This window comes from Aulonocara sp. 'chitande type north' Nkhata Bay, linkage group LG3, assembly GCF_057382095.1.
Source record: "Aulonocara sp. 'chitande type north' Nkhata Bay isolate Kocher_YH1m ecotype deep benthic linkage group LG3, A_spYH_male_GT1.1, whole genome shotgun sequence".
Taxonomy (NCBI): domain Eukaryota; kingdom Metazoa; phylum Chordata; class Actinopteri; order Cichliformes; family Cichlidae; genus Aulonocara; species Aulonocara sp. 'chitande type north' Nkhata Bay.
In genome coordinates, this window is record NC_141346.1 from 45,471,052 (window position 1) to 45,497,615 (window position 26,564).

Genomic DNA, 26,564 nt, shown 5'->3' on the forward strand with positions numbered 1-26,564 from the left:
TAATACCGATACCACGGGTTTTAACCTACAAAGGCAGCTCATGTGGAGTAGAGAAATGTGTCATTTATGTGATAAATTATCCTCTATTTGCAACCTCTAAAAACACTTTAATGACCACTAAATCAGTGTGATTTGTACTTTCCACAGTATCTTGTTAATGCAACAAAACGTAACATCTTTTGGCTTTTCATGTATTTTGAAACTGGGTTATTTGGAGTCCTGGAATGTGTATCAGCTATAAATAAAACAGACTTGACAATCAACACAAAACGGTTCAGACAGTTTTCATAATGCGTGATTTCCAAAAAAACAACATGTACTTAATAGAGTTCAGTGGGCTGCATTGTAGAAACAAAGTATCGATCTGATCGCACTGGTATTGATCCAAAACCAATACCAGAGCTGGTGTCTGGTTTTGAGCCACCCTCTAATTTCACCCTCAATAAACATGAAGCAGTAATTTTGAGTAAAATGCATCTTTCTTACTTTCTTTTTTACTTTTTTTTTTTTTTTTTTTTTTTTAGAAAACTGCACATCTGAGTAAAATACATGTGAAATATATACAATTAAAGGTGTCTTTATTTGCATAATTAATAATTAAGTATAATGTGATTGGTATCCATTCAAGCTTATACCGATCAACTTCATTTGAACAGACTGCAATAAATTCAACGATTTTAAACAGCTTTTTGATTTCATCCTTTTATTTACAGGTTGAGCTACATTTACCGCAGGCACTGCAACTTTACTCACTGATTATTTTCATCTTCCTTTTATTGCAACTATTGTAAGAACCTCAATTAAAGTGGGGCTTGTAAGGTAAAGCTGGAAATATGCCTATTTCTGTCAGAAATCATGTGCAGAAACAGTCGTTTCGGAGAGATGCTCAAAGCAGCAACCTGCTGGCTGCTAGTCATCTCCTCTCATCTCTTATCTTTGTTGCCCAAAACCAGCCCTGAACCTGCCCCGTAGTGTGTAAATCCTTGCAGTGGGATGCATTTAAGGGAAGAATTTCTAATTCTAAAAAGTGTATTTTTGTTACTTATAGGTATAATTGTTACTTGTTAATAAAATAATCCATCCGTGATTTAAAAAGCATCCTGACTTTAACTGGAAGTAAGCAAGACGTGAACATAGCATGTTTAATCAAAAAGCTTGGCATTCTTGCATGCACAGAAAAAACGCTTTAGTCTGTGCATGCTTGCATTTTAGAGTTTTGCATTAAAACATCCGAGTAAAGGCTGGTATTTCTAATAATGGCAAGTAGAGAAAAGGCTTGCATGTTAATCTCAGTCTCAGTTGTGAGACAACTGAGACTGAGATTAATTTTACATCCTGTTATTAACTTTTCACCGGCTGCTAAGGATATGCCACCAGTTAGAGCAGGAGGCACCGGGAAAGCAAAGTAAAAGAATTTTGTTGAAGTGCCAAGAAAGCTAGCCAGGCTCACTGGATATCCACAAGTGCATGATTGCCAATTGGTGAAACGCATGAGCGCAAAAGGAGGCTCTGTACAGTATGTAGCAACTCCACTGCATTAAGACAGAGAAAACTGCTTCTTTTCTTTGTTACATTATCCACTGTAGCCTGTTTCTTTTTTTTTCCTTTCAGTCCCCTTGGCAAAAGGAGTGCTTTCCAAATTACAAAGTGATGAAACACAGCATGACTATCCAGCTTTCGCTGCCATGAACTTAAACCTGAATTTGATTTCACACCCCAAAAGTGATTCATTGTGGTACAGTGTGCTGAATATCACTGCTGAGTGTGGTTGTAGAGCAGCAGGCCATATTTCTGACCACGCCTGACAGTAATATTGGGTGTAACCGTGCTTTTCTTCTGTGTAAGATTTACGGTTACACCGTGGTTTGTAATGTTAATTTTAACAAAACTAAAGAAGGAAGTGCAAGCAGTGCAAGCTATCCCGGCCTTATGACACTCTAGTGTATGGCAGCAGCATTTTTCCTCACGTTCGTGAGTGTGCATTTGAGCCTGGTGGCAGCTGTCTAGCTTTTCCTTCAAAGGACGAGTAAACGAGCTGACCTCCCGGCCTTAATTATCCTACAAAGTCTCTGTTGATAACAGCAAAGTGAATTAATCAAAGAGCACAGAGCTGGCTATTGCAGATTTAGTTTAGTATTTATGTATACAGTATAAGTAAGTATGTAGAACACTTTAATCTGAACAAGCAATTACACACCTACACAAAAGCATACAAAACAACTGCTAGCTTATGTTGTTCCTGCCCAGATAAAGCATTCAGCCCGAGTGTGTTGTTTCCAACTACCAAGAGCTAAAAATAAGAGGAGAGAAAGCAACACAAGCGGCACAAGACAAAGTAGATTTAGCCACAGCCGCCTCACCGACTACATCAGTGTGCTTTAACAGGACAAATCCCAGAATTTTGGAGGCAGCAAGCGATGCTTGAACAGCTACTGTGTGAGCACTGCTAAAGAAAAGTGCCTACTCTACCTGCTTGCGGTGCCAGACAATGAGATTCACTATATAAAATGGTCCTATATTACAGAATGTAAATACGTCAAGACACTGAATGTAGTGGGGTTTATATTAAAAGGAAAACTACATTTGCAGTGGCCTTCCTTTCTATGGATTGCTTCTCTGTTGTCTTTGCTACAGCTCCTGGTTACCTAAGCATTCATACTGTCTTAACATAGACAACAAATCACTTTGAAGAAAAGTTGTCCATTACAGAACTTTTTATTTTTTACCCGTTTATCATCATGCATCAAAACAACCCGTTATCAGGACATGGCGTCCCAATATGAGATGGCAAGCGGACGCAGGCGGCCGCTGTATGACTGATCCGAGTCGACAGCCTGTGGTGTGTCTTTATAAAAGCATTTATTGAAGCACAACGCCGCGGCCTGCCGAAAGCTCATCAAAGAGTGGCTTATTTTATCAGCCAAGTGGAAAATGTGCTGAGAGAGAGAGAGAGGCAATAGTGAGGAAGTCAGCGAGAGTAACTAAGCTATTGTGCCCATCGCTGACCCAAACACTCGCATTACAGTAGTCACGGCGGCTCACCACAAAAGCTCTAATCGGCGGAGCAGGCCTTTAAATTAAATGACCCTGTAGTTGTGACACTGTAACTGACAAGCCGGCCCGAGCACGCCGGGGCCAAAGGCAAAGGAGATATGGCTAATGAACAGAAAATGTATTGAAATGGCGGCATCTTTTACAAGCCCAGACAGCCTTAAGTAACCTACATACTCCTCTGTGAAGTATGTAATACGCCATGTTGGTACTTATTCGCCTACTTGCAGCTATTTCATAGATTATACGGACTTTAAAATGAGCTGCTCTTGGAGACAGAAATAACCAGGCTTCATAAAGATTCCATTTGCACCCTCAGGTAAACTGCACTTCGAGTATAACGTGCCATGACACTCACCAAATGTAACTATTGCGGCTCCGTGTGGAGGAAGCTTCGCATAACCCAGGGGTGTCAGACTCCAGGACTCGAGGGCCGGTGTCCTGCAGGTAGATCTCACCGTGGGTCAACACACCTGAATCAAATGATTAGTTCATTACCAGCCTCTGGAGAACTTCAAGACATGTTGAGGAGGTCATTTAGCCATTTCAATCAGCTGTGTTGGTTCAAGGACACATCTAAAACCTGCAGGACACCGGCCCTCGAGGCCTGGAGTTCGACACCTGTGACATAACCGATCGGCCATTGCATTAAAACCACGGACAGGCGATGTAAAGTAGTGTTGCTGGTCTCCCTGCACTGCAATATTCAGCCGGGAAACCTAGCATTCATGCCTCCCTCCCTGCAAGGCAACGCTACAAACAAACCCAGGAATACCAGAAACTGGAGCGTAGGGTGTGCCGAATAAACCTGATCCACGGACGGAGCTGAAAGACCAACGGAGACCCCCATAGGTCCTCATATGCCTTATAATATTATCCAGATGATTTTGAAGTGCTTAAATCTCACTGATACAATTAACAAGTCAAACTGCGAAATAAAAACAAGGGCTCCGTTCGTGAAACGCGATTTTAATGAATTATACTGCACACCACGGTCACTTAAGAAATCACGGTGAGTCAGAGCCTGCTCGTTCTGAGGGGAGGGAAAGCTCACCAACTGAAATCAATGGGCAGCATTTATAATGCATGGGCAGCATCTACACTCCCAAGGGTCACATTAAATTCAAGGGAAGCTGATAACAATTGACTGAGGTAGCTGCCAACTGCAGGTAGATTATGTATAGTTACGTGTCTGCTTCCTCATTGTTGAGGCTCACTAATTCGCTACCTCTTCGCCTCTCTGTATCCCTGCTTTAGCTGCCGTAGATCCCCCCCACCCCCACCCCACCTCACCCACTCCCCCGTTCTTTTCTTCTCACCTTTTCCTTTCTTTTTTTTAAGCCCTCATCATTTCTATCATCTTCTTTATGCTTTCCCTGTAGCTCCCATTTCTCTCTCACACCGCTCTGGCATACAAATGAGAAGAGATGATGAGGGATGTACAGCATTGAGCACTACAGTGCATCCCCACAAGACCTTCTCATACACTGGCCCTAATTGGTCTTAATTGGAGAGGGACGAACACTGGGATACGAGTCTGTAGGTTAGTCTGCGCCGCATGCACGCGTACTCTTGTTTGCGAGCTTTTGTCTGTGGACATATTTATTAAAAAACGGGGGGGGGGGGGGGGGGGGAAGAAAAGCACAAACAAAACAAGTCGATGAACACATAGCCTCGAGTATAAAGCATTCAGCTAAAGTGGTACGCGGCACCTCGATTTTAAATTTTCATACGTGGGTGTATGCAGGCTCATGCGTTTGAATATTTATGTAAATATCATGTTTTTGTAGTCCTCGGGCCCTAGATTGCTTCTCAAGCCACAGCCAGATTTCTGTGTTATCACATGATCTCACCAACAAGCCAAGCTCAGAGAGGCTTCTCTAAAAAACAAACAAAAAAAAGCAGTCAACGCCAAACGTGCAAAAACCTATGGTCAAAAAATAAAGCTGTCAAAACACCACATTCACACCACAACTCCCTCTTCAGAGCTGTTTACCTTGGTAGAGCAATATCATTATTACTATCACACACGTCTTTATTTAGAATGCATATATATTCCCACCATGATGACCAACCTTGCAACAGAACATAAAAGTCAATAGAGGGGAAAATTGTATGGGTAACACTAGTGGGACTTGACACGTAGGTCCTTCACGAGGGTGCACGGCGCGTGCATCTACAATCGAGGCATTTAGCATTTTTCTTTGATGATAATGTCACACGCAGAGGCGCGTTTGTTCTGTGAAGGGCTACCGGCGCAAGGCCACGGAGAGAGAGAGACAGATAGGGAAGATGCAAATGAGACGTCATAAAACAGAGGAGTGCGTTCGACAGATCAGGACGCACGCTTGGGTGCTTTTTCCCGCGTGTGTCAAGTCACGTAGAACCGTGACATTTTGGAACGATTTTAGATAAATTGGCCGGTTGTTGAGTCTATGAGAGGTCCTAAAATAAACCCAAGCAACCCAAGAAAAAAGTGAAAGACAATTGGATCTGATTGAGAGCTTAAACCTGTCAGCTTTCTCAGAGTTGTAATGACTCAGGGCTAATCGCTTAGACTGCTAAACAGCAGAAAACTGTGAAAATTACCCTTAAAATTCTCCAGAGCCACGAATCTTTTTGTACTATTGAAAATAGCAGCTCCAAAATAATTAATCAAAACTAATTAATGAGTCATTTTCAAATTAGTTACTTTTTAACTGGATAATCTTTTCGGAGCTAACATTAACTACGGTATATGTATTTCCCTGTGAGAAAGGGATACTGTGGCTATCCCCGAAGCAGGCCTCCTCTCCGCTTCAAGACCAAAAATCTGCAACTGATTGAACCTGTGGATCGAGTTACAGGTAATTTACTCCTGAATGCAATGGGAAGGGGGTCCCATGTGCAAATGCGTGCACCCCGACCAACCTTTCCTGCCCTTGCCGTCCCCATCCAGTCAAATATGGAACTTGACCCTTTCTGAATTCTGAAGCTGAGCTCCACACTGAATATAACTTTTGGCTTAGCGAGCGAGGCGTGTTTCCAATAAACTCCAACTCTATAACGGTGTGTGTGTGTGTTTGTTGGGTGCTGCTCCATGTGAATGCATGCATGCTCTGTGTTTAGGCGAAATTCAATTGTGTGTGTCTCTGTGTATACACGCCCGCGTCTTTACATAGGTCCAAGTGATTATTTGTTCATGTATCACTGCTTTTCGGATGTGTGCGTGCGTGTGTTTCTACGGGTGTGCAAAGGTTCAGCGATCATGTGTGTGCTGGAAGGAGGGGGTGGCTGTGGAGTGCCGCAGTACCCAAGGCGCCGAGGACATGGCTTGACAGGTGTGTGTGAAGGAACCTAGTGGTCTGCAGAACAGCAGCGGGCGGCAGCACAATGTGCCCATTCAGGCCTGGAAGGAGACAACCGAGATATCACAGGACCCCTGTGAGGTGGGGGTGGTCATCCGGGGGCACGGCAACCTTTCACTCTGACTACAGAGAAAGACATAATGGCATCGCCGCAGTAATGGGCTGTGTGACCTCACGCTGGGGAGCTGTCCACTGATATGTGACAGATTGAGGTTGTCTACAGTTTCTGCGCTGATAACTTTGACTCCTCGAGCTAAAAACTGGGTTTAATGTGGACCAACAGGTCTCTGTGTGGATGAATAAAGTGGGCATGTGAGCCTTGTCTTTATTTATGTAACAATGTAGCCATCTTAAACAAAAGCTCAGGGTCTAAATGCTCCAAAAGCGGCTTCTGACAGGTTTTCTTCGCTTGGTTCTGTATGATGTCAGTGAGAGTGGATATTCCCAATATGGCTATCTCCCACAGCGGGTGTCCCACCTACCTGCTGTGGAAACCTTTTGATCAATTTGATGAACGTTAGATAAAAGGAGGGGGACGGGAGCTAAAACAGCTCCTTTTAGGCAGCGGTTCTACACCCTACAGGTGAGGCCCAGAGGACAAACACTCCTCACTCCTCCTCTATGTGCACATGTAACCACAGTAATTGGACTCAAGTGAGGACCAAAATAACTGCACCGAGACCCTTCAGAGTAGGTGTGCGTGTCCAGAAAGGTGTCACGTAAATAAGAAGCAACTCGAGTCCACTAATAAACATATCGAGGTGGAAATGAACACAATAGCTGAGGAATTACCAAAGGAATACAGAAAGTGCTTGTTTGTGCAGTTGCATTTCATGTTTTTCATGTTTTTTGATGTTCGTTGCACAGTCTCAGGTCACACGGGGAGCAGTCAGAAAGTCACAAGCAGATGGTTTAATCTGCACTGGGACAAGTGCGCAGTTGTACACTTCATCATAATATAGCACAGTTTGATTTCCATTTCATCCATCCACAATATGCAGCAAGGCCTAAAGTCCAACGTACACCATCAGTTACTCTCCAAAACACTTCAACAACTAATGTAAGTGCTTTGACTCATTTCCAGCTCGGCGTTCTCGCCTTATTTACAAGGAGGACCAAAGTGACAGCACAACGCACACCAGCGCGCACGCGTACACAGACAGATCAAAGCAACTCGCATGACAAACCACTGTGATACACAAGCTAACGGCAGGATGTGACAGAAATGGGCAACGCGCGGAAGAATCGCACGACAGTGTGGTCCATACGTCTTTAACGCACATCTGACAAGAGCTTTTAAAACGCTCGCACGCTCACGCGCGCACACAGACACAATGCCACCAGCACTGCTATCCATGCAGAAAATTGGACAGCCATCCTTCAGCTCCGACATAAATCTGTGGGGTGGCAAAACGCATCGGAGAGCAATATAGCATAGAACGAGTCTCCGCTGAATCCAAAAAAGTAATTGAATCGGGGATGAATATAGACGGGGTGGGATGAGAGTTGACGGAAAACACGTCTTTGGAATTTGATGCTCGGCAACACAACGTTTTACACGGAAGATGCGGGTAGGTGCTGTGAAGGGATCAAACGGCAAATTATCACAGAGAACGGGAAAGTAACCAGCGAGTTTGAAAGGTTTTTGTTGTATGTGCTGTTTGTCCTTCGTGCAAAGCTAAAACCCCTCAACTCCCGATAACGCGCCTCTTCTGTAAGATTTCCTCTGCTGCTCAAAATATCCACTATCAGCCGATAACCTTAACCTAGATACAATGTTGCCACGTACTGAGCGGCAAAGGTCTCTTCCTCCGAGTCCCAAGGCTACCTGCCAGCTAAATCACATTTGTAGGGTCATATTAAACATATAGCCCTGAGGGGAGAAAAAGCCCAGCAAATAATGATGAGCATTTTTCTATTACTATTTCTATTCCATGCTTCTGCGGTACCATGTGGCGATGGACTGTTTTATCTTACTATATGGGCTGTAGAAACAGGTTTAATTCTTCGCCAGCACAGGAGGAGATAAGCTCCAAGTTTTCATCAGGCCACCTGCAAAGACCAAATGTGACTGGATTCAGTGAAATGAAGAAAAAAAAAAAACCAGTTGCTAGTCTGGGCAAAAAAAAAGTTAGAAGACAGGGCGGCACCGATTCTCTACCTTACATGCATTTTCTCTACGGGGTATTGAACAAAACAAGGATAACCTTTACAATACAATCTAAAAGTGCCTTTAACCCCTCCTCCCCAAAACCCACCTGTAATGCCAGACTGTCACTGACAAGAAACAAGAAAATATCATGGACGTGAGCAGCAATCTGTTCAATCGCAAACTGAAGACATACTGATGTAAAAGCTGCTCTTTGATGCAGGCAGCACATGTGCCATATCTACCTGTTTTCGGTAAATGCAAAAAAAGCAAACACTGCATCTGGTTTAGCCAAATATCCTCAGTGCACAACGAAGTGTTTGCCGTTTGCTTGGTGGATGGTTGTGTTGGATATCTGACTTTATCAATTAAAGACAACATTTCACCTCCAGCCACAGACCTGCAATTTCCCTTTCATTAACCGTAATCCTTCTTAAACTACGACCATGTGTTTTAATTGTCTTGCCCCAAAAGCGTTCCGACATAACCAAGTATTCATCCTTCATGAAAGTTCATTTCCCATAACTACGAAACATGTAATAGCTGCCAGGTGCAAAGTTAGCCAAAATAAATTACTGAACATTTAAATTAAAATACTTTAAAAAGAAATAGCATTGTATAACTATCCAATGTTCCAGAGTTTCACGAGTTCTTCCAATGTGCTCACATTTCAAATTAGTACATTTTACCCTTTTATTTATTATTATAATGTGATAATAATTGTACAATGAAGTGAATATGGAATAGCGACAAATGTGGTGTTAAGATTAGTTTTTTGTATCTATAGGTTTACAACTATAGATGGTTGGATGGTTGTGTTGGATATCTGACTTTATCAATTAAAGACAACATTTCACCTCCAGCCACAGACCTGCAATTTCCCTTTCATTAACCGTAATCCTTCTTAAACTACGACCATGGGTGGCTGTAGCTCAGGTGGTAGAGCAGGTCATCTACTGATCGGAAGGTTGGTGGTTCGATTCCCGGCTTCCCCTTGTCTGCATGCCAAATATCCTTGGGCAAGATACTAACCCGAAATTGCTCTCCGATGCATCCATCGGAGTATGAATGTGTGTGAATGTCAGTTGTGCTTGTGTGAATGGGTGAATGCACAAGTTGTGTAAAGCGCTTTGAGTGCTCAGAAGAGTGGAAAAGCGCTATATAAGAACTAGTCCATTTACCATTTAATACCAATATTTAATAAGTTAAAAATCAGCTATATTGGACTATATATACCTATATGTCAACTTGTGTTTATGGTGTTACAAACGCATGTCGCCAACATACCCCTAAAACGACTGAAATTGGCAAATAGCTAAAATCAGCAGATAATATGGGTCAGGCCCTAGTTCTGCTGTAACACTGCACAACTCCTAACTACAGAGTTTTCGTGATGGCCGATTAATTTTCCACGGACTTCACAGGAAGTGAGTGGTTGGCATTAAGTGCCCTAAATATGAAGTGTTCACTCAGCCCAGGCAGCTCTTGCCTAAAATATGTCTGAGACGGACTAGCTGCTGGTCCGTGCGAAATATAAGGAAAGATGCTGGTCCTCCAGGAATCGGGTTTGTGGACCAGACGACATTTTAACTGGGCGTGATAACTTGTTCCATCCACGCAGCTGAGGTAACAGGATAGCGAGACACCAAATGGCAAAGCTTTCCACAGGTCTCAGAAACTGTTGACTGTCAGCATCTTTCTCGGTTTCAGTTACATGGGTTACGCATAGGTCGAGAATGAAATTTTAAAACAAGGCTTGTAGGTCGTAAGATTGGTTCAGCATATTTTGAATTCCATTAAAATTGTATATGAAAACAAACTGCCGGTGCATGGTAACAGACACAACCAGACAGATGGCTGCCAGAGTGGGGTTTCTTATGCATGACGAATTGCCGCATCTGTTGGTGTGACTGTGCAAAGCTCGCGGTCGGGAAAAGTTCTCAAGAAAACAGGAGGAAGCGTCATCTGAAAACAGGCAAACAAAAGATACACTTGTCGTCTGACTCCGACGTAAAAGCTCTTTTTAGAGTCGTGTACCACAGCTGAGTCGGACAGGACTCCTACGAGAACCCGAGGGCACTCAAGGTGGCAGTAACTCTCCAGATACCCAGGTGAGATCACCAGACGCCGTGTCTGAAATGGGCACGAATCCTCAGGGTAAACGTGCAGAAAGAACTCGAGGGATCCATCCACAAGCTTTGTCACACGTTGTCATCCAAGTTACAAAAATCCCCACGAACGGTTGGCCAAACTTTGTCAGATGTCAAAACAGATCACAAAAATCATCAAAACCCCATCGAGATAAAGTGCTCAGGTGGCATCTTTCCAGACCTGAGTTCCTTTTCAATTCAGTTGTACTCCCTAATTGGATAAAAAGCATTGTTTGATGTGCATGCTCTTATTGTATTAAAAAAGAAAAAGAAGCAGGAAAGTCATACACGAAGCCCACCTTGTTTGTCTGCAGTGCAGCGATAGCGAAGGTTACAATTGTCTCTGCCTCCCTCAGAGGCGTCTGGAGATGCAGGGCGAAAAAATCGATGCACAAAAAGCACTTCATTCCAACTCAGTTTCAACCTTTACTGCCAGTATAATTAAAAGTGGTTTCTATGGACATTCCAATCCAAATTTCTCCATCAGCTGGATGTATCCTGCTCCAAGTCATCAGGACTAAATTCAAAGGGGAAAAAGGCTTCCCACAGGAATGTCATGGCATCACGTATGAAGGACCCGTCATTATTGAAGGTTGGTTATCGTCCAGCTGTTTGGTGACTGGATGTGTACAACAGCACCAAGAAATGGAAAAAGAGGTCGAGACACTGATGATATTAGCTGCTTCATTTTAACTCCTGTATTATTATCACAACAGGAATCTGTGACCTCAGAAAGCAATCGGAAAACCCGCAAAACCTTGTTTGTCGTGTTTAATTCCTATCAAAGCGACAGAAAAAGTGTGAAGCTAATTTTTTTTATTTACACGCGGCGTCCAACACTGATAACACCAGCTGAGAGACAGAAATTACCAAATTACCTGTGTGTCATGGCTGCATCCAAGCTGCTGGACCAATTATTTCTGCACTGCTGCAATTGCAAAGGCCTCTCCAGCTGTGTTTGACACAAAGCTGGCTTAGGGAGGCTTACTACTGACCAAAAACATAAACAAGATTACAGGAGCCTAACCTTTCAGAGCGCTCATGAGTGACAGCACAACTCACGCTAAATGGACCTTTGGTTTGGCGCTGTCAAAAGGGGCGGATTGTCTCTTCAAGACGAGACAAAAACGCTTCGGGATTGAACAATCGGGCAACGGCAGAACAAGGTGATCCTTGTTGTCCATACCGATCGATGACGGCTTGTTCATTAGCGGAAACTGCACAGCACACAGAAATATTAGAAAAAGACAACAGCAGGTGCAATAAAACAGGATTACAGATGACTGCCGAGCTCCAGCATTCCACTGATTGCTTCCAAAGCAATAACTACTACCTTATTAATCATTAAGGGCAAAATGAATTCCACAAAGGGTTGACCTACATTGACCCGAGTTAACTCAGTTGTCTGCAGTTTCACAATTTCCCCAAGCAGGACTAGCATGCTTACTGTGTTAAGCTATTTGCTCCATGTCAACCTGACTTTTAGCTGCATTTATTATGTATGAGAGGGTTAAAAGGGGTCCATGAGAAGATTATAAAAGCTTAACATTTTGATGAGATTAATCTAGCTATCAATCTTTGCATGCACAGGGTAGTGAACCAATTATGATGTGGAAGTCAGTGAACAAATAACGTTTCCATCTTTGCATGACTGTATGTTCTGAACAGCTTCAAACGCATTAATTGGAGGGAGCATTATTCCTCTGCCATCCACCCTTAAGAAAAATTTATATCATAAGCATGTCAAGTGTTCTCGCGAGGAACAGAGAAGTGGAGGGGATGTGGGGAAGGTTCGGTGCTCGCAACTAGCGCACACTGTCAGAAGATAGAGAATCACTGTGGAGAGCAGGAAGGGGAGTGGATGTCATTTGCCTGGAGAGGCCGATCTGACATCTCAACTCCCACTGTCTGTCAGTCTGCCTTCCCCGTGATGTATGGATGTTATATGGCACCGCTCACCCAGCAGAACCAGTCAATACTACCATGCTGAGGAATGTTAGAGCATGAGACAATGGGAGCCTGTGACCCTTGTTATGGAATGACAAAACTCCGAGAGGGTGGGGGGGGGGGCTGAAGCGATCTGGGCTTACGAAGAGGAGGGGGGAGGGAGGCTGTTTCATCATTCAATATCACATAGTCTGCAGTCCTGTGGTGGCATTTGAGAAATTGCACGTTGGAAAACAACTAAACAAAAACGGCTTTATGGATGCCATCTGTGGCTGCGTTTAGGTTGGTTTACTGGCAATAATCCAATGTGTATTTTAAATACAAAAATAATAGAAATCAAACATTGTCGGGTAAAGAGAAAGGGAGGGGGGGACCCAACCCTACTGGGCTTATTTTCTTTATTGCTTCTGGTATTTGTGTCTCCAACCAGCCTCCATCAGGACAGAATCAGGCTTTCAATGTACTGCATTAAGAAGTATTACAAAAAGACTGGATTACGTGAGGAAACAACATCGTTTAAATTCATCTGTGTGCACAATCTGTAGTACTACATCTGAAATAAGAACTTAACTAAGAAGGAAAACATTTTTGCTCTGCGTTTTTAGCCACATCGCAGCTAAAAAGTCACATTTCTACTTGCAGTCGTTAGGCGAAATGCTGAAAATTACCAAAAGGGACACAAAGTGTCGATTTCTTAACTGATCGCACACGTCGCCTATTAGGACCCCCGAGATGTGTTTGCTCGTAACAGAAGAGAGGGGTGAAAAATTCTGCACGCCACATAAAACGCCCGATACGGCTCTCGAACCGAGGTGAGGTCTCTGCGCATGCAGGCGACAAGCAAAAGACCCCCGTTTCTCCAGCTCGTAGCCCACGGGGGCTCTGTTCCTGCCTGCACGCCAGTGCCGTTATCTGCTGCTTATTATTTGGCTGAATGAGCCGGAGCGGGGCTCATGGGGCTCGCTTCTGACATAATGACTGATTACAGTCTTGTGGCTCCCTTCTAAGAAATCCCACTGTTGCCACCATTTCGCCAAGGCAGCTCAACATCACACAGGCGAGACCAATGTACGAGTGGAATCAGAGGAGGACGGGAGTGGCTGTTTTTTTTACAGTGACAGCATAACTGTTACCCAGTCACTGAGCTGTCATGACTGACAGAGACCCCGGTGGACACCTGGGTCATCAACCTACTTGTCATCAGGTGTCTTGTTAACAAGCACCTCTTGAAATAATAACTAGACTGCAAAGAAGAGAAAAAAAGTGGCTAAATAATATTCTGCATTTTTTAATTGGACCTCGAATAGTTAGGCTACATTTGCTCTTCTCCTTCCTGCAGGAATGTGATACATACTAATGCCTACCGACATCAAGCCCATAACATGAGCCTTCTATGTCTGGAATGAACCATCCGCAAAGCACAAAACCTTTTATTTCCGAAGGCACAATGCATTCTCACTTGTGAATATGAAATACAGATGCCTGTGTGACAGGAAGTCGGAAAACAACACAGAACAGGCGCTGTCAATAGCTACCGTTTCCAAACAAGAAGAGTCACGCTGTCAGCACTTTTCAAACGCCAGCTTTCAGGCAGTCAATTAGGTTCAAGGTGAGACAAAAATGTGTTGTCATTTAAACGGTTTTGCTCCATTGGGGCGGTGCATCAATTCAGTCATCTCCATTCCAGAGGTGACAAAGGGCTGGCAGGGAAGTTTATATTTGCCAGTAGATACACAGTTCTGCTGTCATTACACCAACCTGAGATGAAGTGGGGATTTGCAGGTGCGCACATTTAAAATGCGCCATTCCCTGCGAGCAAAGCTTCATAAAGACGGGAATAAAAAAAACAAAAACAAAAAAAGGGGGGCTGCCGCCGAGGAAGCTGCTGGCTGAGGTGCAGCGCCGGCCCCCTCCTACTCCCACGCTCCTAAACCCAATCCCGTGCCATCGATTAGGAAAAAATCAATTTAAGTCACAAGCTCAGAGAGGAGACGCTAAAATGCTGCAATACATTTTGAAGTTGCAAATGGAATGAGGTTTTGATGAACTCCACGAATTCACCTTGGTTTAATAAATGACAAATATGCCCTCTCTTAATTAAGAAAAAGAGAAAACGACCCTCGTGCGATAGAAGCATAAATCTTTCAGCGCGGAGCTATCCACGTGTATGAAAACACTTTAATTATCTGCCTTCAAAGAAAAAAAATAGCGTCTGCTCTCAGGAAATCTTATCAGGTATGAATGGAGAAATGGTATTTTAATTTAAAAACATTAAGCAGGATATTGTAATGCACATTTCTGCGAGGCATTCATGTTTTGTGTTCAATTACAAGCTCTTTTGAACTGAAAGCATGTCAGAAAAAAAAATGTTATAATGGATTTTTTTAGAACCCACAGATAACAGCGTAACACTATTAAAATTTATGTTTTTCAGTTTGCTCGGATCTTTTCAAAGATGTTGAACTGAAGCGTGGATAGATACCTGAACCGGCATACTAGCCTTGAGCCCGAGGACCCGAGGGTCGGAGGGTTCGTCTGTGCCAGGCGGGCAGGCGATTCAGTGCCTCACAACAAAGAAGCTCAAAACAGCTACAAACAGAGAGCTTAAGGAGACGAAACAACCCAAACTCGACATCGTTTAAATGGCACATGTACACGTCTGTGCCCAGAGGTCCCAATTACTTGTGGTACTTCTAGAGTTGGCGGAAGCACCTTTAGCTATCAGGGTCTTTTTCTGTGGGACAAGCTCCCAGGTTGGATTCAGGAGGCAGACACCTTCTTTACCTTTAAAAACAAGCTTCAGACCATCCTCAGGGCTGGACTTTAATCCTCGCTGCCATAAACTCCTTGAGTACTTCTCCGCATACATCCTCATTCTCTTTTGTCTTTTTTTCCTCACTCCTCAAGCCGGTCATGGCAAACCGATGTCCCTTACTGAGCACAGGGGTCTTTTCCCATCAACGCAAAGTCTGTCGCCAAGTTGACTCAGAGAGGACTGTCAAAGCACCAGGGTTCGCTTTCTAACACTGCAGGACGGATTCAAGAGACGAGTACAGTTGTCCCTCGATATAACGCGGTTCACCTTTCGCGGCCTGACTGTTTCGCGGATTTTTTTGCTTTTTTTTATTACAGTGTATTGCGTTCTGCGTCCCAATCGGCTGTAGACCACCGTCAAACAATCTCCTCTGTGCCGTGTCTCCTGTACAGTACAGAATGGGGTCAGCTTGGCAACTTTACAAAAATCTTCGATCGCTAGCAGTGCGACTCCGAAGTGCTGTACCGCATGTTTGTAAGTTTTCTCCTCAACAAACACAACAATGTCTACGAAACGTTTTGCACCATCAAAGGCACCTGCGGTAGCACCCAAAAGGCAGTGGAAGATGCTAACCATTGCACAAAAAGTAGGACTTCTGGACATGCTAAAGGAAGGTACAAGTTAACGTATTTTTCGGATTGTAATATAATACTGGACAAAGGTTTGAACTTGGCTACTTTGCAGATTTCACCTATTATTTTTAAAATGTAACTCCCGCGATAAACGAGGAACGACTGTATTGTTAATTTTATATCACTTCCTGGTTTATTTCTTGATTCATCATCAAAAAACATGAATGCAACCAACCATTTAGCGATACCCCTTTTTATTCAAATGGCTAGACTGAGAGGGGGGCTAAGTTGTTATGTGCAAATCTGCACCTGATATTTGCAGATACAGCAGCCAGAGAACAAGGAAGCTATCTTCATCTCTCTTTGCTGGCCAATTAGTGGTCAGATCAGGAGGTCCCGATGGTTTAGGGAGGCGTAAATACTAACCGTCCATTTCCATTCATTTGTATGCGGCTGCAGGTGCACTACCTTATTATGTATTCAAGCCCAAACCTGCCTCCCAAACAGGCCATAAATTAACTTCTTTTAGGGCTTCGGTCTCAGAGAAGCATTGCATCTTTGTTTGAAATCCTCTTCCCTCGTCTAAAGTTCACAAAGGAAGGGGTTGAGGAGGGGACTTCAGAACAAAAGAAAGCTATCGATATAGTAGCAAAAAAACTTTGGTGCTATACTATAAAATGCACATAGACAAATGTATCAGATTTTACAGAGTAGTAAAGAGGCTGATGTACTGCGGCTCCGTCAGGCTTTGTCAGTTTGATAGCTTTTGGATACCTTTTAACACCACCGACAGGGTCGTAAGAGTGGCTTGGCTTGCTTTAAATGCTAAGTTGACATTTTTGGGTCCATATCTGCACTCCAGACGAGAATCTATCCTTTTTCCCCCTCCCTCTTAAACCTTCATTTTCCCCGGTCCGGGTCTGCCATCGTGGGCCTCGTGTTAACAGCGCCGTACGAGAAACCGCTTTTTATGGAGATACAGATCCAGTGAGTGCTTACTTCATCAAGTAAGTAGCGACTGATTGGACTCTTCTGCTGTTCAGTGGTCATGTACTGCAGCCGCTCTTATCTGCAAGCATTACAAGAAAAACAGAAAGCACGCATTCTGCATTTATATCTGCGGAAGCTAGTAAATGTTTTGTGCTCGCGCCTTCTTGTCATGCAGTCTTTGTATCTCTGCCTGCAGAGGTTGTTGAGTGTTAAAATGTGCCTGCTAAGTGTTTTGACCCCCCCAGGGACAACTTAACTAAGTGTCAAATTAAGGGTGCAGGGTTGGCTTGCAGATAATTAAAACTGCAGTCTGAAAAACATAAGAATTTTTTAAAGCGCACTGACACCGGTCACGGTAACGTATAAACTCGAGCTTGACAGCGAACCAGCCTTGCAGGCCTTTATTAAAATTGAATGCATAAATTAATGTGACATGCCAGGGCAATTCAAAGCACAGCCGAAGACTGGGGTGTTCCGCCAGTGCGGGAGCGGAAGCAACACTGAAGCAACAGTCGAATTCACATGCAACCGGTGATCTTCTGCCTACCTAAGAACTGCTCAACGTCCTTTTCCTATTCACCGGATGAACGGGGGCGTGCCCACCCACTCTTTTCTATACAATTTAGCAAATAATACTATGAAAGGGTGCTCCTGTGGAAATATAAGCAGGCCTACGTTGTGACAGAGTTATCAACAGCAGCACATGAACCAGCTTGCACTGTTCTCTAAGATAATTTGCCAAAGACACTGAGGCAGACCACCCAGCTATATTAACACCCACATAAGCAAAGTTTCTATGTAGGGAAACTGCAAAATATCCTGAGAAATCAGAAAATGATGCTACTACAGGTGCATTGTTGGAAAATTGGTCGGGTTTACTAAATACCAGATGAACTCACTAATCCAGAAATAGATGTTTTTGCCTCACCCTGTGTTTTTCTGACATGTATTTTACTATATATCTAAAAAAAATGGTAAAAGTGTTATGTTTCTACACTGCAATAAATACACAAAAAAGATAATATTGATGCCTTGCGTTCAAACCCTTCCTCGAGTAACCTCTGCTAAAACTTTGCTCTTGACGTAACAAATATTGATGCATTTCCCTGCATCCTACAACTATAGCGGCATTTTAAAAGGCATCTAAAATGCTCTCAAACACCGGGGTCACTGTCTCCACAGCTACGCAGAATCAGGGAACTAATTGTCCGTCCTTTCCATCGAGCACCAGCTGAAGTCTCCATTTCAACTCTAACCCCATTTCCTACAGTTTAGTGTTCATGGGGTTGTGAAAGCTTGTGTCAAAACCTTTGTGTCCAAGCTCTTTATGAGACAGGACAGCTAAAGTGTTGAGAGGCACGGACCTCAAGGACCTTTCCGTGGCCATGTGCCTCCTTTTTTTTTTTTTTTCAGCCTTTGCTTTTCTTCTTGTGTGACATTCCTGACAGAGAAAGGGCCCCAGCAGACTGACCTGTCTCACTCCTAACAGCATGATAACTCCAGTCTTGGGGACGTTTGAAAAACCAAGAGCCCTGAGGAATGTGAATCCGCTCCAGCGGGTGGCCAGCTGGTGATTTCTTTATTTACTTTTAAAGGAAACAGGTTTAAATAAAGTAAAGACAAAAAAACCCTGCACATTTGGAAACTGTATCTAGACTACATATGTGTGTTTATAGGATTATACAGGAGACACAGCTACCTATCATTTAAAACACACAGGAGAAAAATCAGCCACCAAATACAAAACTCCCTGAAGATGTTCGTGTGATGCTTAGCACGTCAGCATCCAGCCGCAGGGATAAACAATCATTCGACTGCAAAATAGGTTTTTTAAATCCATCACTTAGACAGCCTTTATGAGAATTCAGAAAGCTCTTCTTCTGTAGTGTCCTTATTTTAAAAAACACACTTGTCATGGATTTTATGCAGTTCTGAGTTATGCTTATGATAGGTAGGAAAAAAGGTATACTCTTCAAACATCTGTGTCAACCTGCATACAAAAGCTGCAGAATCAGTGCTGACCAGCAGTCCAAAGAACCAAGTGTTGCTAATTACACTATATGTTCATCTAATTAACCATTTAGTGCATCTGTGGTTTGAAACCAGATGGGCTACATGTGACCCTCCTACCAGCTAACAACAGAAAAGACTGGAAAAACGCTGCCTGGACTGATGAGTCTCGAGTTTTGCTATGACATTCGGATGGTAACGTCAGAATTTGGACGTAAACAACATGAAAGCATGGCTCCATCGGTTGAGGCTGGTGTTGGTGGTTCAATGGTGTGGGGGGATAATTTCCTGACACACTTTAAGTACTTTAGGGTGTTCCTCCATGCTGTCTCCATGCTAACACATTTGCCTTACATGCGAAAGACCTCTGATTTGAGACCAGGAGATATAAATCCAGCCTCAGGTGGGGTTCACTAGCTAGTGCACTTCCTAGTGCGGCTCAAAAGTTAGGATAAACGGGATGGTTACATCAGGAAAACCATCAGGTGTAAAATCTGTACTGTTGGAGCAGCTGAAACTCTGGACCTACTTGTACCAATCAAATTGTTGAAATCCTGCCGTCACCTGAATGCTGTTGCTGATCATGCCTATCCCTCCATGACTGCAGAAACTGTTTCCTTGAACATAACATCGAGTCACCAGATCTCAGTCTGATAGAGATCTTTTGGGATGCCTCGTAGATTTGCTGTCATTTTCATGTCAACACGGACCAAAATATCTGAGGAATATTCGCAGCACCTTGTTGACTCCATGCTGTGAGAATGAAGGCAGTTATGAAGGCTTAACCTAGTACTAGCCAGGTGTAAACTCAGGCTCTTTGTCCCACAGTGTGTCTTTGTCCTGTCTCCCTCCCCTCATCTCCAGCCTGTCAACAGATGGCCATCCCTCCACGAGCCTGATTCTTCTGGAGGCTTCTTCCTGTTAAAAAGGGAGATTTTCCTTCCCGCTGTCTCCAAGTGCTTCCTCACAGTGGGAGTTTTTTCTGTTACTGTAGGGTCTTTACCTTACAATATAAAACACCTTGAGATGACTGTTGTTGGGATTTGGCACTGCATAAATAAAGCTGAATAGAATTATTACTAAGGTGTGCAATGACTGTCATTGTCATGATTTCACCCAGCTCGTTCTTATAGATGTTGCTGCGCTATCCCCCAGCTGTTTATTACATCAATTGAACTTTCCTATTGGTGGTGCAAGTATGACCACAGAAGGCTTATGAGGGCATGTAATTCTAGTGGGAGCTCCATGGGGAGCAGTTAGCCTCAGCAAGCCCACAGAACTCTGGACTAAGAGCACCTTTTCCTCACTAGATTTACTCTTCATAGCCTTTTCGGACCTTTCCCCCCCCAAAAATAGCACATAGCAAAAATATCAGTGGGCAGTACAGCAGGGCTCTTTCTGTACTGTACAGTAAGTAAGCCCCCAGACTTTTAGTATGAGCAAATATCAAAGCACAGCCATCATCTTGGATGATAACACGGTTTTAAAATCACAAGGCTTTCTAAAGCTTCAGATATTTTGTCGTATCTCCAGGAGCCCCAAAACAATGGACAGCTGCAGTCATTAGACTGACAGAAAACACAACTCTCAACTTGTTAATCTCAGTTTCCATTTCCAGTCCGGCAGCGCCTCCAACGCTTACCGATTTCCGTGTGGGAAGGAGATTTTTTTGTGTGTGTTTTTTTCTCCACTGAACCAATCACCAAAGACCAAACTATTCTCCTGGAATTTAACATCACTTTAAGTTAACACTGATGTCAACATAGCGTCGTGTCGGGGTTTTAAGAGACGAGCGTGTACAAACAGCTCAGGATCTTCCTCCGTTTGCCGTTCAGTCGCCGTGCCTCGGGGGTGCCAAAAACAAGCAAGCACCGACGGTTTAAAATATCCCTGTCGCAGCAGACAGCTTGATAATGCTTGACAATGGATTTAAAGGTCTGGGTCCAGGCAAACAATCTCATCTAGCCCTACAGTAATTGCTAGTTGCCAAAAAAACAAGTGTTGTGTTTTGCCATCTCCACCTCTTCCGATTTCTCCTAAATAAATAATACAAATAAATCCTCTCCTCCATTAGCGCTAATGTACAAAATGAAAAGAAAATCACAGTCAGAGCTCTGGTCCCACTGTGCACTGTTTGTATGAGCGCAAAAATAAAGAAACAAAGAAAAGAAAATATAACTGTGACCTCTGCTGCTGTGCATGTAGTACGTGACCTTGAGCATTATTCAGGTTTGCAGTTTCAGTCTGACGACTACACCACAGGCAGTTGTGTAAGAGAATAAAGAGGGATTCATTTACTCAGTGATTCTGCTGTAGTGCTTCTCAAATAAGGGTCAATTAGTACAGCGTTTGGAGTCTTTATCGCTGGTTTTAACTTACCACCAGAGGGGTAGCTTTTACAGCACAGGTCCAGCATCTCTAGAGTCTAATTGATTTCTTGAAAGCCAGAAAGTTTGCACTTCATTTTTAATCCTGTTTCTAGCAGGGATGCACCGATATATCGGTATATTTATATAATCCTCGCTGACTGCAACTAGAAGATGTTTACCAGTGGCTCTGGTTTGTGTTAAAATGCCCTAAATTTGAATGCAAAATCACAAAAGATGTTGACAAATGCAACTCTCCGGAGAGTAGAGTGGGTTTTTTCCCCCCCCAATTGATACACCAGTAAAAGCCCTCGCTGTACATAATATGAGCCTGCATAAGCTAACCTATGAAGAAAATTGAGAGGCCTATATCTCCATTCATACGCCAACAAGAAATTGGATTCCTCCCGACTGGCAATTGTGTCCAAAAAGAAAGAAAAAGAAAAAGAAAAAGAAAATCAAATAAATGGAGCTGCCTAAGGAGAGAAATTCTCTTGCTGAAAAGCTACACAACATCAGCGGAGTTTTAAAAAAAACAGGGTGGGGATGGGGGCATCATAGAGATCCGACAAAATGAGAAGGGGGGGAGCTTTCCAGCAAGGGCACTGAATTAACCCATATTAGTGTAATACAATGCAACAGGAAGAAATATGTGCCAGCACAAAGTGTTGGGCTCACACTGTGAGGAAAAAAGAAAAAAAAAGCACGATGGAGTGAGTCACTCAGCAGACAAAAGCATGCATGAATTTGTCTCTCACGCCGCCTCTAATGAGTCATGTCAGTGGTTTTCAAGGTGAAGGGTTGTGATCATTCCCGGGAAAAATAAAATAAAATTAAAGAAAATTGATTTAATTTCTAAGAGCTTAGGAAAAAGAGGGTTAGGGGGGAAATAATAGCAGATAGCTGAGAGACAATTAAGAGCATAAGAAGTGACAGTGCAGCAGGGCTGTTTCTGTGTCCATCCCTCCCCACCTGGCGTCATCTCCCCGCGTTCCCTTACCCGAGGTAACCGATTCAATCAATACATCAGGCGGCAGCTCGAGTCAAGCTCCATTTTCCTACCGTGACGGCAGCTCAGGGAAAAGCAAGGGAAGAATTATTTTATTTTCATACAGCTCCGTCCCGTCAGGTATCCCACCGGACGTCGGGTTCAGCCGCTGTTACGTTAAATGTAACCTAGTTTATATTCCGCAAGGAGCGACGTTTAGCTGAATCAAGACCGATGAGACACGTGGAAAAACAAAGTGCAAGTTGACATTGCGGTTTAGTCATAAAGCATCGGATGTCCCCTCCAGTTTCCCCTGGAGGAGGAAGGCAAAGTTTTTATTGTTGGTAGAGGAAAACTGACTGTGTGCGTTTCTGTGCACACGCTGTGCATATGTCTGCTTCTCGCCTGCTTGGGGGCATTTTCACCGATGGAGATTATATGACAGATGGTGCTGCAGTCCCCGGCATAATGAATGTAATTGTCAGATAAGGATACAGCCAACAACGGCGTTAATGACATCCTGAAAATGAGTTTTTAGGAGGGCTGGGGTGGGGTGCGTGGAAGTTAGTCACAATTCTGAAGTACAAGAAGCCAAAAGCCTGGCTGAAAAACTCATGAAAGATCACCCCCACAGGCCACAGCTGTTATATTATTCAGCATCAAATAGAACAAGTAGAAGAAGAAGGAAGGAAGAAAATCAAACCATATTCTAAATGATGAATTGGAAATGAAGGGCGTCACTGTGCAGCGATGAGAAAACTTCTGATCCGATTCAAAGCGATGGGCTTAGTTACCTTTTCCGCTTTGATTCTGATGTTGAAAGACAGTGTGCTGTCTTCACATCAAAGAATTCGGTGCAGTGCCCCCCCCTCAACCTCAACCCTGCATTTCTCTCACACAGACGCCGGGCAACACGGCTTCCTTCAGCTCAGGACTCACCTTTCTCTCTTTTTACGTGCATGCATAAATTAATCCGTGCATTATTTGCGTGGTTGCTGTTGCTTTGTTTGGTTTTATTTCCCCGCGCTGCAGCACACGTTCAGCTGCAAACACTGACACTTTTAGAAAATGTAAACAAGTCATGCTGACTGAGAGTGGAGGTATATGAAGATCCCGCACAGCCTACGCCAATAAACTGCATATTTCGCTCTTGAGGCACAGTCTACCTATTATAAAATATTTAGACCACTCACACCACTGCATCTACCCTCACACAACACAGGCCTATTCGGGCATCTTTGAAAGACACACACACCCTTCAGCCCTTGCAATCACGTCTCAGCTGCATCCCATTCAAACCACAGCGAGACATCCTCCTTAAATCATGAGGCAAAGAAACTAAGAAAAAGAAAACTTCATTCATAGGAATGCAGCGGATATGCAACTTATTTAAAAAGACATTTAACAAATGGGGGAAAGCACTACATGTCGTTTTAAGCGCCTTTTGATTGGTATGGAAACCAGCTCACTTTAACCCTCCAACAGGACGTTTAATAAGTCCAAAAATACACGAATAAATAAAACGGGGTGAAATTTCATATTTCCAAATTTCGATCTGACGGGCGCTGATTGCACCTGAACGCACCGATAGCCCGGCTAAAGTAATTAAAGAGTGGAGGGGACGCCGAGGTTGACATTATACATCACACAGAGCGTTTCTGCACCGCTGCAGGGGGGCGTCCATTCACGGGGATCATCATCATCACCATCACTCCCATCATCATCATCATCATCGCCCCGAAGCCCCCCAAATCTGAAGACAGCGGCGGGTATGCGCACAAACTGACGGCCAAATGCATTTTGAAGAAACACGAGCGTCACACTTACCGCGCATTTAGAAACGGCGGAGGAAATAGCACTCCGTCCTCAAAGTCAGCGTTAATTTCAAGTGTCTTTTCAGGTACAGTCCTTTACTGCACAGCGAGTGTGTGTTTGTGTGTGTGGGGGAAAGAGAGAGACTTGATGGGGGTCGAAGAGAGAGAGGGAGAGAGGAGGGCAGCGATTCCAAAGTGTTGCCTCCTGTCGCTCCGTTCAATATCCCCGTAAAAATCGCCTCTATCTGCCGCTGCTGCTCCACTATCCAGTGATGAAACAGCGGCTTCCTCGCGTTGCATCCACGGTACACTGTCCCCTTAGATCCCTTTATGGCACAAGGCGTCCTTTCTGTGTGCGGGGAGGCTACATCACGTCCCGTAAAAAGCTTGAAAAACGCCAGCAGCCCCTCTCGCCACCATGCGCTCACGCACACCAACACACGATTTAAAATAGAAGAAAAAAAAGAGTATCCAGATGAATTTAAGTGGGGGGCAAATGAGGAGTGGGGACAAGAGGAGGTAGGGAAGGGAGGGTATCTTGTGAGAAAAGCTCCACGGAAGAGGTGAGGAGTGTGAAGAAGAAGAAAAAAGAAAAAGAAGCTAAGTTGTTTGGGTCCAGAAAAACTGAGCTCTCTGCGACTATGACAAACCAATTGCGCGCACTGGCTGGGAGTAATTCTGTACGGAGACCAAGGGGTTTTGGAGAGCCAGTGAAAGGTGAGAGGAAAAACTCGGATGCGGACTGCCGCTCTCGCCGTGTACTCGGGCTCCACCTAGCAGCAAACACGAGATAACATCCTGCAAAGCAAGGGGAAGAAGAAAAAACCCTCCACCTATATCTCGCCTGAGGCTGGCAAGGAGTCCTATGTTATATTACATTCTGTGTGTGCGCCTGTGAATGCAATATTTATAAAGAAATCCTCTGCTTCTCTCTCAGAAGCTTCAGCGATTTTTAAGAATATAACTGGAGTAAGAAGTGTCCATCAAAAGCTTAATGGAGAGAAAGAAGGGGGGAGATTTTAGGTGATTATTAAGAAGAGTAATTCAGACGACTTAGCTGGAGGCTGGTACATATTTATCCCATGTAACTCCAGCTGTTCCCTTTACTTATATTATATAGCCAAGAGTATTCACTCCCCCATTGAAATCATTGAATTCAGGTGTTAGAATGTGCTTCAGCATACCAAGAAATTTTGGGCTATTTCAAAGTCCCTACTTTGTTAGAAAAGTTTGGAAATAGCCCCTTCCTGTTCCAACACGACTGTGCAAGAGTGCAAAAAGCAAGGCCCATAAAGACGTGGATGAACGAGTTTGGTGTGGAAGAAGTTCACTGGCCTGCACAGAGTACTGACCCCAACCCAACTGAACACCTTTGGGATGAATTAGAGCAAGACTGCAAGCCAGGCCTTCTCATCCAATACCAGTGTCTGACCTCACAAATGCGCTTGTGGAAGAATGGTCAAAAATTCTCATGAGCACACTCCTGAACCTTGTGGAAAATCTTCCCAGAAGTCTTGAAGCTGTTATAGCTGCAAAGGGTGGAAACATTATATTAAGCCTCGTGGATTAGGAATGGGGTGTCGCTCAATTCATACGCATGTGAAAGCAGACAAGGGAAAACCTTTGCCAGTATAATGCATTTTAAGCCTCAATCGAAGACAGTTTTACAAAATGTAACCCCGGGGTGGCAGATCGATGTAGAGATTAAAAAAACAAAACACTAAAATCTTTGATGACCTTTGAAAGCAGCCCCAGCTGCACCCCATCTCCAGCTGGAGCCAGCCAGCCACTCGCCCTCTCAATCATCCTATAGCCAATTAATCACTTTAATAATCCTAATTACAATCAAACAATAAGTAATCATCCAATCACTCACCCAGTGCTCCGCTAATGAGCCCATGCAAACACAGAGCTCGTAAAGCACATTTTTGCACTTGTTTCCCGTCTGAAAAACACCTTGAATTCCTCAACACGCCGATGAAAAATAACCGGACGGCCGCTCTTGCAAAGATGCAGCGTTATCTCTGCCTGGCACTGCTTTCTTTGCGCTCGCAGCGCAAATGGATTTCTTCAGGTAGAGGACTGACCAAAGCTCCCCGACATTACACTTGCATAAAAACCCAGGTAGCTTCAAAGTGACAGCAATACCAGTGCACATTAAAAGCCTACACTTTAGCAGTGGAGCGAACACCACAGCAATACTGGGAGAACCAGTTTCCTGCGGATTAAAAGAATACAGGCCCGATTCAGATCAGATCCTTTTTGTTTGACTTCCGGATAACACACACTTCAGGAGTTAAGTATAAACAGTTTTATCCCAGCACTGGGACAGAACGGCATTTCAAACACATGGAAATGAAGGCAA

General features: G+C 43.8%; 1 protein-coding gene across 14 annotated transcripts in view; it reads right to left on the reverse strand.

Moving 5' to 3' along the window:
* Positions 1-24,894, reverse strand: part of LOC147335858 (adhesion G protein-coupled receptor L3) — a 264,385-nt gene extending 239,491 nt beyond the window's left edge. For 9 of the 14 annotated variants that reach the window (XM_086283022.1, XM_086283038.1, XM_086283063.1 and 6 more), the window contains exon 1: positions 24,213-24,894. The gene's annotated coding sequence lies outside the window, so the exon portion shown is untranslated. The remainder of the gene's footprint in view (positions 1-24,212) is intronic. The other 5 variants (XM_086283121.1, XM_086283081.1, XM_086283055.1 and 2 more) reach the window with 1 other exon arrangement.
* Positions 24,895-26,564: the final 1,670 nt, after the last annotated feature.